This window comes from Sapajus apella, unplaced genomic scaffold (genome assembly GCF_009761245.1).
Source record: "Sapajus apella isolate SASKATOON/1434 unplaced genomic scaffold, GSC_monkey_1.0 scaffold112, whole genome shotgun sequence".
NCBI lineage: Eukaryota > Metazoa > Chordata > Mammalia > Primates > Cebidae > Sapajus > Sapajus apella.
In genome coordinates this window covers 5624081-5634644 of record NW_022437052.1, presented here as the reverse complement: position 1 = coordinate 5634644, position 10564 = coordinate 5624081, and the positions used below count along the sequence as shown (strand labels likewise).

Here is a 10564-nt window from a genome sequence, read left to right as displayed (position 1 = left end):
TACTCCCAAGACTGTGGGAGGCAGAGAAGGGCAGATCACGAGATCAAGAAATGGAGACCATCCTGGCCAACATGGTGAAACCCCATCTCTACTAAAATACACAAATTAACTGGACCTAGTAGCACATGCCTGTAGTCCCAGCTACTCGGGAGGCTGCGGCAGGAGAATCACTTGAACCTGGAAGGCAGAGGCTATAGTGAGCCGAGTTTGCACCACTGCACTCCAGCCTAGGGACAGAGAAAGACTCCATCTCAAAAAAAAAAAAAAAAAGGATTTTATCTCTTGAACCTATTCCGATCAATTGGTTGGTGCTACATAGAATATCTGTAGGGAAAAATCCAAAAGCTACCATCAAAACAGGCCTGCTGTTTTGGAGGCCTGCTGATTTTATTATCCTTAATCAAGGTCAACCATATCATCCTATTATTACAGGCCAAGAGGGTAACAATTCACGTGTTCACTCACAGTCACTTTCCCAAGCTCTGGTTTTCATGACCAAAAGAAATAATAATATGCAACACATTGAAATAAAATTAAAATGTACATTATCTAAATGATAGCTTAAATGTACTAATTAGTTATTTTTTTTTAAAGACAATAAAATGATGGCAATTCTCAATAGGCAGCTCAGCAGCCTGCATATAAACTGAATGAAAATTTCCTTCTCTTAGCCTCTGCATTACTTGAACCAACTTAACAGAAAACAGAATATTTTCAAAAACATCATGCAATGGAGTTTAAGTTTCTAGAATTTTACATCACGGAAGATATCATTTGAAACATAATAGCTAAATGCCTTCTTCCCTGGTACAGCTTGCTTGGTGTATTGATAAAAACTAAGATTAATATGCAAAAGGAAACTGTAAGAAACTTGCCCTGCACTGGTCAGCACCAGGCATGTGTGTGCCTCTTCCTATGAGAAAGCAACTGCACCCAGAGCGTGAACATCTGGGTTTGGTTCTCACATCACCACTCCCTTGCTATCATCTTAGGACACTAGCAGCATAGCAAACTTAATTTACCCTATCTTAATGATAAGCAATGAAGCAAAACTAGAAAAAATGCAGTGAAAAAAGGACCTATTTACAGCCCAGGAGGTCCAGCTGGTTGCCAAGTCTCTCAACATCTCCTGGAAGCTACACATCCCCTACCACCCTCAGTTTCCAGGTAAAGTTGAACAGGCTCACAGCATCCTTAAAGACCATTTGGCCAAACTTACCTCTTGGCCCACGCTCCTACCTCTTGCCCTGGCCCAGGTCTGGGCCACCCCACAGGGGCCAATGGGCCTTAGCCCCTTCAAATTGCTGTATGGCCAGCCTTTCCTGGTTTCTCACAACCTCCCTGGAAAAACCGCCCTCACTGGCTTTCTACCTTCCCTTCCTCTGCTCAGCCACCTGCTTAGGAAGCATGCGGACTGCAGCCTCCCTGTTGTTCCAGGACAGGAAAACGCCCACCCAGCGATGCCTCTCCAACCAGGCAACAGAGTTCTCCTCTGAGAGCTCAAACCAGGATCTTTGCAGCCCAGGAATCCTGGACTAAGGGCCCCACCACCAGGACCCATTATCTTGCACAGGCAAACTGCCAAACAGGCAGCTGTCAGTCTACTGTCTCCATCCTCATCCCACACAGTAAAAGTGCCGTACTCAGTTGCCATCATGGGTTTCACTTTTGGCATGGGCTGTGTTTTCTATATGATCAAACCAAAAACCACTGTCATTGGTGGAACACCACCTACGGGGGGTGCCCATACAGCTCTTGTGTTATTCACAAGCCACAGCCTCCAAGCTGTCCCAATCGCATGTTCACTCACTTCAGCAATGGTTCCTTAGCCCTCAACATCCATGACCCCTGGCACAGCCGTTGGAATGCAGGAGTGTCCGGTAAAGCCTATGAAGATTATACCTAGCACCACCTTAACGGGCATCCCCTTGTTCAAAGTACACTCTCAAAATCTCTCTCTCTCTGCTATGAGGCGGCCAACAGCTCCAGCTGCAACACCACAGTAAAATTAAAATCCTCCCTTTATACGCCTCCAGGGGGATACTTTTGGTGTAATGGGACCCTAACCAAAGTTATTAATGCCTCCTTTCCCTTCCCTTGTGTGCCTGTCACTTTGGTCCTGCAGCTAGATGTATATGGGCAAGCTGAGTTCCTATCCCTCATCTCACTGTCCCCTAATCACTGTAGCAAACGTGCAGTCTTCCTCCCAATAGTTGTTTACCTCTCCTTAGCTTCCTCTCTAGCAGCAGCTAGAATAGGGAGTGGCGCCCTGGGCTACAGTGTCACTTCAGCTGCCCAACTAGAAGACAAGCTCTGTGTGGCCATTGAGGCATTCGCCGCCTCTCTGGCCTCCCTATAGTGACAAATCATGTCGCTGGCCCAGGTAACTCTCCAAAACCGATGGGCCCTAGACCTGCTAACGGTAGAAAAAGGAGGTACCTGTCTGTTTCTTCGGGAGCAGTGCTGCTATTACATCAATGAAACAGGCCTTGTGGAATAAAATGTCAACACTCTCTATCGCCTCCAAGAGGGCCTCTGCAAGAAGCAGAACGCATCAAGTTCACCTCTCAACTGGTGGCAATCCCCCATGCTTACCTGGCTAACCCCTGTTATCACTCCCATTATCCTAGTTTGTCTTCTGTTAATGCTAGCCCCTTTTTTCCTCAGGTTTTTACAGGCCCACATAAGGGAAATTTCCAGGGTGGTCGTAACCCAGATGCTGCTTCACCCCTATGTCCGACTCCCAACCGAGGCAGCAGCCAACTGACCCTCCCCTTCACTCCACCCCTACTCAGCAGGGAGTAGCCAGAAGTTTCCTTTTTTTTTTTTTTTTAAGAAGATTAAATGCCAATTTATTTAACTCCTGGGCAAGGTTCCATGGTCCTGGGGAAAGGGGCCAGGGAAGTCGCACCAACTTCCTGGGGCATGAGTTTTTATAGGTAGGAGGAACGAGCAACAGCTGGGTGCTCTGATTGACTCCAGGGGAGGGGGATAGAGAAGGGGCGGGTTTTCCAGTGGGAGAACCAGCCAGGAGCCTTGCATCAGCTGGAGCCTTCCAGGGGAGCCCTGTGGCAGAGTGAGATGCCAAGTGCAGAGGTAGGCGTGTCCAACCTCCCGCCGAGGCAACCGGCCTACATTCCGACCCTTTTGATGATATAGGACACCACTTCTTTCTCGCTACTTCCCGCTGAATAATGGCAAAGTGTGGGAGAAGGGTCAGTTGGCTGGTGCCTTCGTTGGGAGTTGGACACAGAAGTGAAGCAGCATCTGGTTTACGGCCACCCTGGAAATTTCCCTTATGCGAGCTTGTAACAATCAGAGGACAAAAGGGGTTAGCATTATCAAAAGACAAACAATGATAATGGGGATGATAATAGGAGTCAGCTAGGTAAGCATGGGGGATTGCCACCAGTTAAGAGAAGAGGCCGGTGCATTTTGTTTTCTTTGGAGGTCTTCTTGGAGGTGATAGAGAGTATTGACAACTGTGGCTTGAAGCCTCCCTGAGACAAGACCTTAAAGCAAGTAACACATGCCTTGTGTACCTGCTTAATCATCTGTTGTAGACCTGGTGAGAAAAAGGGGGGCTGCACAAAGCAGTGCAATGCCTTGGGCCCTATATGTAAGGATTGGTGGATTTCAGTAATAATTTTAGGGGCCTGTTCCCGTGAAAGGGCAATCCTGTCATTTAAGAAGATCCAGCCCTGATCAGACTCAGTTCCTCCTCTTAATATGAGGGCCTGGTTGTCTGATGGTGAGTAAACCAGTGATGTGGCCATGGTGAGGAGCAGGATTGGAGTGGGGGCTAGCCTGGTACTGGTTAAGGATTTTGCTGTTGCATCTGCCCTTGCATTGCCCTGGGAAACAGCATCCTGCTGGGCGACGGTGATTTCTTTGGGCAGTGATAGGGCCTGCAGGAGATTAGAGATTTGGGTAACATTAATTATGGGGGACTCCTTTGTGGTAAGGAATTCCCGCTCTTTCCAGAGGGCAGAGTGGCAGTGGGTAATAAGAGTCAGTATAGATATTTGCTTGATTTCCCTGTGCTAGTGTAAGAACTCGGGTTAGGGCAATGAGCTCCGCCTTTTGTGATGTGGTTAATGAGTAGTTCTTGGGCTAGCAGGTGGGTGACAATAGGCTTCAGGCCTTGACAGTGGATTTTTGAGATGGGGAACTAAGGTTGTGAGGGAAAGTGGACTGACGGACAAAGGATGGGTGCCCCCCAGATGGGAGACCAGTCTGATGCCTTCCTGGCCATGTCCCAGGAGGGATGTTTCAGGGCATCTTGGCTAAGGTGTGCCGGTATAACCCCTGGGCCTGGTCACCTCAGAACTTTCAGTCCTGAGGTGAATCACCGTTATGCCTTATGATGTCCCCATGGAACCGCAGGTTGAGGCCCACACAAGCCCCATAGCCGTTAGGCCATGGGACTACACATAAACTCACTCACTCACTCCGGATTAGGAAAAGAAACTGAAAGTACAGTTACTTAATGAACGGGAGTTTATATGCCAAAGGGCTGATTTGAGATAGACGTTTTAGTAGTGTAAGCCGGGGATTTGGTCTTGCTGTTAGGCAGTGCCCAGGTTTACAAACAGGGCTTCTGATTACCCAAACCTTGGCCGCTGCTACAGAGATGATCGGAAGGCATCCTGGACTGCACTACTGAATACTGGAGAGGGTTCAGCAAAATGGGGACGTCTCCCTCAGATTCCTGACCCCGAGAAAACCCCTTACGGAGAGAAGACAAGAGTGTAGGAATGTTTCCTCTACGCTCAGATCCTCAGGACGAGGGTCTTGCCAACCAGGAACTGGCTGAGGTGGTTAGTAGAGCTGTGTCAGATGGCTATAGCTGTGTCACGTTAGGAGGAGACCACAGCCTGGCAATCAGTACCATTAGTGGCCATGCCCGACACTGCCCAGACCTTTGTGTTATCTGGGTTGATGCCCATGCTGACATCAACACACCCCTTACCACTTCATCAGGAAATCCCCATGGACAGCCAGTTTCATTTCTCCTCAGAGAACTACAGGACAAGGTACCACAATTCCCAGGATTTTCTTGGATCAAACCTTGTATCTCTTCCCCAAGTATTGTGTATATTGGTCTAAGAGACGTGAATCCTCCTGAATTTTTTTTTGAGATGGAGTTTCGCTATTGTTACCCAGGCTGGAGTGCAATGGCGTGATCTCGGCTCACTGCAACCTCCGCCTCCTGGGTTCAGGCAATTCTCCTGCCTCAGCCTCCTGAGTATCTGGGACTACAGGCACGCGCCACCATGCCCAGCTAATTTTTTGTAGTTTTAGTAAAGATGAAGTTTCACCATTTTGACCAGGATGGTCTTGATCTCTTGACCTCGTAATCCACCCGCCTTGGCCTCCCAAAGTGCTGGATTACAGGCTTGAGCCACCACGCCTGGCCAGAACATTTTATTTTAAAGAGCTATGATATCCAGTATTTTTCCATGAGAGATATGGATTGCCTTGGTATCCAGAAGGTCATGGAACAAACATTTGATCTGCTGATTGGCAAGAAACAAAGACCAATCCAACTGAGTTTTGATATTGATGCATTTGACCCTACACTGGCTCCAGCCACAGGAACTCCTGTTGTAGGAGGACTAACTTATCGAGAAGGCACATATATTGCTGAGGAAATACACAATACAGGGTTGTTGTCGGCACTGGATCTTGTTGAAGTCAATCCTCAGTTGGCCACCTCAGAGGAAGAGGCAAAGACTAGAGCTAACGTGGCAGTGGATGTGATTGCTTCAAGTTTTGGTCAGACAAGGGAAGGAGGGTACATTGTCTATGACCAACTTCCTACTCCCAGTTCACCAGATGAATCAGAAAATCAAGCACGTGTGAGAATTTAGGAGATACTGTGCACTGACATATTTCACAACGGGCATTCCAGAATTATGAGGCATTTGAGGGGACAGATACTAAATGGTTGTCTGGTCAATACTGCCTTAATGAGAATATCTGCATATTCTCACAATTGTAAAGTTTCGCCTCTGTTTTGGTGACGAATACTACTATAAATGTATTTGTGTTTTTTTGCAGTTCACAGGGCATTAATATGCTACAGTACTATGTAAATTTAAAGAAGTCATAAACAGCATTTATTACCTTGGTATATCAAAAAAAGGAAACTTATGTAAATTAAGTTTCCTTCCTTTGCTATGCTGCTAGCGTCCTAAGATGATACCTTTGTTGAAAGAATTGTGAATAGCATGAGGCAGTGGGAGAAGAAGTGATGGTCATTTCTATGCATTCAGGCTGCCCTTGGGGCTGCCTCCCTTCTTATTCTTCCTTGCTGCACGTCCATCTCTTTTCCTGTCTTTGAGATTGACCTGACTGCTCTGGCAAGAAGAAGGTGTCTTTACAGAGGCCTCTTTATTGACTAACTGAAGTATAGACTTACTGCTGTACAATCTTCATGGGCATCACCTCTCCCCACATGTAACCCAAAAGAGGTGTCCAGAGCCAAGGCTTCGACCTTCATTGTCCCTCTCTGTGCTCAAGGAGTTCCATTCCAGGAGGAAGAGATGTATACCCTAAGCAGATAGCAGAGAAGATAATGGAGGAGCAATTGGTTATGGCCTTGGTTTCCCTCAAAGCAATGCTGCAGATTTATCTGCACAAACATCTGCACTTTTGGGGTAAAGGTGGGTAGATTCTAGCTCTCTGGACTACCTTCAGGAGGCACAAGAGCTGGGAGAAGAGGAAAAGCTACAGGTTTACCTGGGAGACAGCTGAGAAGAGAGCAGACTTACAGGCGCTGGTGCTTGGATTTAGCCAGGCTCCTCTGAGCACCTCATGCATGTCCCAGCCCCTGGGCCCTAGCCCTTTCCTGCCCTGCAGTCTGCAGTGCCAACATGCAGATCCCTTTACCACAGGGTTTCGTTTTGCTGGTTTGAAGACATATGGTCTTAGAATTTATCGAGACCCATAGCTTCATATGGCTGCTCCAGCCCTACTTCTTAGCATTCTTACTCCTCTTCTGGGGATAATGTCAGCATCTATAGACAATAGGCTATGAAGAAAAATCACCTTTTAAACAAGAAATGGAAGGCATTTGATGCAGAGTTTTTGCATGACATAGAAATAATTTAAAAATAGTGTTTGTTCTGAATGTTGGTAGACCCTTCATAGCTTTGTTACAATGAAGCCTTGAACTGAAGATATTTAATAAAATAACCTTTAAACAGTAAAGGTTGATACATAGGTAAAAAGAGAGTGACATAGACTCATTCTTGTCTTTTCCAAAGTTACAGAAATAGAAAAAAAAAAAAGGAAAAAGGAAACCACTACAAAACTATAATATTTCACAGACATAACACAAAAAACAGTTGAAGTGTAGAAAATAAACAACCTAACGAATCAGACAATGTAGTGCACACTTATTACCCAGGCTGATCTCAAACTCCTGGCCTCAAGCAATCCTCCCACCTTGGCTTCCCAAAGTGTTGGGATTACAGGCATGAGCCACAGCACCCAGCCCAGATTCTTTCATTAGTATATGAAATATGAACTGTTTAAAAACTGTCTGCCAGATATCAGGGTAAGTATTGGTTATACAAAGGCAAACTACAAAGATCACTCAAAAGCCCCAAATTTATACTTTATACACTACATTGGCCATACACATGTAAATGGTGATTTTGTAAGCTTGCCTCCAATGATTTAGGTGGAATAAATCTGCGGCAACATTCACACTCAGTAAAATAAAGAATATGATCAATTTAATTATGTCTGCTGGGGCACAGGATAAGCATGGAAAAGGGGAACTATAAAATTGAAACTGTGTCAAGAATGTTTGCCACCTCTGATTTAGCCAAAAGGTTTGATGTTTTGTGTAGGTATCATGTGAAGAAAAGTATGCCCAATACATTAAAAGTTTATGGTGAATTTTTATGTCCAGAAAAATGTGTGTATAATCCCATAAGGGGCTTAGAGAGGAAAGGAAAATATCTGCAATATAAATGCAGATTACCTTTATTACAAAGTTGGATCATATTCTCATTCCTAGACTAATTTCCTATATCATAAAACCTATATTCAATTTTATAAATAGCATACACCAAGAATCATAAATTGAGTTAATGCAGAAATTTAACAGATTTATTTAAATAAAAGTGAGAAAAGGCTGTTTTAGAGAAAATATCTGAAAGGACAGAAAGGGTTCTTTCTTTGAAGATAGGTTTTTCCCTCTGACTCTATATCTTTAGGGACATAACCAGAGAAGAAATAAATTTGACAGCTAATACATATGAAGTAACATGTTTAATATTATCCAATGAATTTATATCTATCTATACCATATAAATTTATCTCACATAAGCTGTCACCTCCAACAGAATTCATTAAAACAATGTTATAGCTTCTGAATCAAATGGAATCTTTTAATTGGAATTTAATCTTAAAATAAGAGTTGGTGGGTTTTCTCTTTCAATTGACAAATGGAATAATTCATTAGTTTGTCTTCAAGTTTTGTCTGAAAAACTTAAAAGCAAATTTGACACAGGGATGGGCTGACCACTGCTGTGTGGTACTCGGGAATTGGGGTGGGGGTGTGGATATTCTTTCATCGTCTGCTGAACACCTCCTGCTGCTTATGGGCAGGAAGGGATGGACACTGTCTCTCACCATCATGAATTACTACATTACTAATATATTCCATTACCTCCACATAAATGTCATGTTAATTTCTGATCTTCATCAAGCCAGATAATGGTTTCCACCTTGGCCCCTAGCCAGTTAGCTATGTGGAAAATATTTAGACAATTACATTATTCATATTGGGTTAAGAACTAGAGAGAAAGGTAAAATAAACGCATTGAAAATACTTCACAGATAAAATGTAAGTTGACACCGTCCTTGCATGTGGGAGCCCGAGTGATGCAACCTGACAGGCAGCTGCCAGCACTCATCACTGCTTATTAAACCTAGCCTCTCTTTATGGTGTGAGTGAAGATCTGTATTTTTACCAATATTGGGTTCATTTTGTTATGAAAGAGACCAAAATACTTAAGATCATTCGCTCCAGCTTATAAAACATATTATGTAGTTTATTAAATTGTTGAAATTACTTTACAAGGTCAAAATTCCAAAGACTGGAAGTTTAAGCACAACACAGTGGGTTGGTCCCCAACAGGCTGCAGCACAAGGCAGACCAGAAAGGAAACCTGTCAGCTGGCTCTCCTGGCCCAAGGTGCCTGCCAGCCACACATACCTTCTGGAAGCTGCATCACCACTGCCCCACCCCAAAACCCGTCACAGAAAGTCCATATTCTAGAGTTTTATTTTAAAAAGAAAGAAACTTCCAGCCAAAAAGTAGCCCTTCACGAAGTCTTCAGTGAGAAGGATGCATTTTCCCATGTTTTTATCTCTTCCTAGTAAGTCAAAAGGTAGCAATTTGATTGTAAGAGAGATCAAAAGAGGAAGGCTGAGCAAATAAGGGGAAACAATTGTGAGCAAATAACACACAATGAATGTCACATGACGCTTATGTCTTTTCATCAGATCTACCAGCAAGGGACAAATTATTGGTAGAGACCATGCAATGACAGGGCAGAGATGAACAAATAAGCTAGCACATTCACCATCTCTCTAGTCAGCCCTTCTCAAAAAAACTCTATGCAAATGCAAATTGTTATGATCACATTTATTAATAACACTATGGCTAACTGCCTATTCAATATGTAGCAGGCATTGCCACGCTGCATTCTGGAAGTCCTGTGATGTGCATCCTATAGCTACCAGTGTCAACTAAAGCTTCATACCAGAAAACAGGAGCCCACTCCAACTCCTTCCTGGTGAACGGTGGCAATAAAGAACCACAGCACAAAGAGAAACACGAAGTGCTCAGCCCTTCTTCCTCTGTCTCCTGCCTCTAAGTTAATTTATTATGCAAGCATAGTTATTGCCAGCATCAATCGAGTACATTTCCCATCTTCTGACCTTAAAAAAATTGGCCATAATTATCTATTTGTGCAAACCTTTTATTTCATGGTTTCATTTCCTTGAGTTTGATTGAGGCAATTTGTTGTTCTGGCTGCCTACCTCTGTGATTCTGACCCTGGTCTACCAGGAGGACACTTACCACGAAACGCTTCACTCAGAATTAGAGTTTATTTCAAGCCTAAAGACTCCAGATTATCAGCTGTAACAATTAATTGGTGCTCCTTTTGGTTATTCAATAAACTGTGAAGTTCTAAAAGGCACAGGACTGTGAACAAATGTTTGACAATGGAAGGCCTAACTATCAGGTCCATAATGCATGGAAGGCCAGTCACTGCAGCACCCAGGGAGAGAGTGAGTCCTTTGAGTAAGCCTTGGAAATGCACCTTGAGAAAAAAATGTGGCTGGATACAGTGGCTCACGCCTGTAATCTCAGTACTTTGGGAGGCTGAGGCGGACAGATCACTTGAGGTCAGGTGTTCGAGACTGGCCTGGCCAGTATGCTTAAAACCCTGTCTCTACTAAAAAATACAAAAATTAGTTGGGTGTCGTGGTGGGCACCTATAATTCCGACTACTCAGGAAGCTGAGGCAGGAGAATA

General features: G+C 44.2%; 1 pseudogene across 1 annotated transcript; it reads left to right on the top strand.

Annotated features, from left to right (window-relative positions):
* Positions 1 to 5423: 5423 nt before the first annotated feature.
* LOC116537646 lies at positions 5424 to 6136 on the top strand (annotated as a pseudogene). Its single transcript, XR_004263236.1, has one exon. The product of XR_004263236.1 is annotated as an arginase-2, mitochondrial pseudogene (transcript).
* Positions 6137 to 10564: the final 4428 nt, after the last annotated feature.